The sequence below is a fragment of the Pteropus alecto genome, unplaced genomic scaffold, assembly GCF_000325575.1.
Source record: "Pteropus alecto unplaced genomic scaffold, ASM32557v1 scaffold226, whole genome shotgun sequence".
Taxonomy (NCBI): Eukaryota; Metazoa; Chordata; class Mammalia; order Chiroptera; family Pteropodidae; genus Pteropus; species Pteropus alecto.
The window spans coordinates 1084845-1086835 of NW_006440132.1; the positions used below are offsets into that span (position 1 = coordinate 1084845).

General features: G+C 46.2%; 1 protein-coding gene across 5 annotated transcripts in view; it reads right to left on the reverse strand.

The window, feature by feature from the left end:
* CNTRL (centriolin) overlaps window positions 1-1653 on the reverse strand; it is a 73752-nt gene extending 72099 nt beyond the window's left edge. For 4 of the 5 annotated variants that reach the window (XR_003047863.1, XM_025050461.1, XM_006917073.3 and 1 more), the window contains exon 1: window positions 1499-1653. The gene's annotated coding sequence lies outside the window, so the exon portion shown is untranslated. Of the gene's footprint in view, window positions 1-1449 lie in introns of all 5 variants that reach the window. The other variant, XM_015593352.2, reaches the window with a different exon arrangement.
* Between the last annotated feature and the right edge of the window lie 338 nt (window positions 1654-1991).

Sequence of the window (1991 nt, forward strand, 5' to 3'; positions counted from 1 at the left end):
AACGTAGACAAAACACGAATTATTTTTTTAAAAAGTTCTTTTTAGTCTAAACATTTTGGATAGCTCAAATCTTAATGCCATATAAATTGGTTTTAGAAATATTATAATGGTTTGATGTGTGAATATTTTTATATATAGCACACCTTCACAGGTACACGGGTATTATTAACACAAGCTAAGATTATGAAGAAACTTATTTTTTAAATGGTTGGAATATATACAGTATATGTAAAAGAGAGCTGCCATTAATATATTCAATCAGTTAACCAACATTTAGTAGATGTAATACCTTTCAACAACTATACAGTCATTCCAGGAATACTAATCTTGTCCAAAACATTTCTGAAATTCCTCTTTAGGTCCTGTTCTCAGAATTAATTTATAAGTCTCACAAGAAAATCAGACCCATCATTTCACCTCCATTTTTTTTTTTTTAATTTTCTCAGGTTGATCGTTAACTTTTATCATGTGCCAAATATTGTGATAAGCTCTTCCATGTATCATTGCATTAGAAGGATTAAATATAATAACTTATGAAACAGGTGTTATTTTCTCTCATTTTAAAGATTAAGGGGTTAGATAATTTGTTTGAAGTCCCATAACTAATTGGTTAAGCCAAGACGTAAAATCTGATCTGATTCTAAAGCCCATGTCTTCATTACCATGTCATATTGCTGAGTTTTCTGGAGTCCAGATCATGTTTGATTTGCTCTTTAGGGCCTAGTATGGTGCTTTACACAAAACAGACTATAAATAAATGCCACTGACAGTAGTTAATAGATGACATATATTATAAAAGTTATTGAAGAAAAAACAAAATTTAATACAATAGCATCACTGAACTCATGATCCAGCTTCTTAAGGTGACTAAAGAGAACAAAAACATGCTATATTTGTTTTTAAAAAGTATTATTTCACAGTTACACAGTACAATATGACAACTGACTTGTTCCAATAGTCCAGTTCACTTTAAATTGCACTTATGTCTTTACTTTCTCTTTCATTTTTTTCATGTTAAACCATCCCGTCCTTTTAACATTTCTTCTCAATATCCTAACTCGTTTTTTCTCCAGATACTGTATGCCATCCGATCTCATGATACTCGTCAGGATACCCAAACCATCCTTTATCCCTGTCATTCCCCACTGACACCTGGCACGCCCCAGCCCCTCCCTCCTCCTCTGGGTGGCGGGACCCCCCACCCTTCTCGGCGCTACACCCCAACGTCCACACCTTCCGACACTCTAGTCCTCTTTCCTTAAATGCCCCCGCAACGCCAACTCTGACCGCTTCCCTTCTCATCCAAACCTCCCTCATTCATCCTCCTCCCCACGCCCGTTCCGGGCCCACCCCTCCTTCCCATCCAATCCCAAATCCCAGGCACACGCCCCCGCCCCGAATCCACCTCGAGCTGGCCCAGGCCTTCCCGCCTTTGCCGCCGGCCCCCACCGTTCCGTCCGGATGCTGGAGAATGCCTTCGACCAGGTCTGGCACTCACCGCTGAGAAGCCAAGGGGAGCGGGCCTGCGGGACGAGGCCGGGGTGGAGACGCGACCCTCGTTCGCTTCAGGTGCCCAGCTGCGCGGCAGCCATTTTGTTGTGTTGTGCCGGTTGCTGTGGGCCCGCGCGCGCTACGTGGGCGGAGCCTGACGAGGCCACGCCCCTTTCCGGAGCCGTAGGGGGCGGGGCGGGGCTTCCCTCCGCCTGTGCCGCCTCAGTTGCTGGCGCGCGAAGGCGCGGGACGCATTGGCCCCGAGGCTTCTAGAGTGTGCGAAGCCTGCACTGGGCGTGGTTTCCTGCGGCTGTCGCTCTTGAGCGCATCTCCTGTCGCTAAGGCGAAGCGGCAGAAGCCTCCCGCTCGGGCTCGGACACGCTCTTTGGCGGCTGAGTCAGAGGACGACCTGAGGGACCAGCGAAATGCTGTCGCCAAGCTCCCAAGCTTCCGATGCTGGCCGTCTGGCTTTGAACTTGCGTGCCTCGAAGCACGCTCTT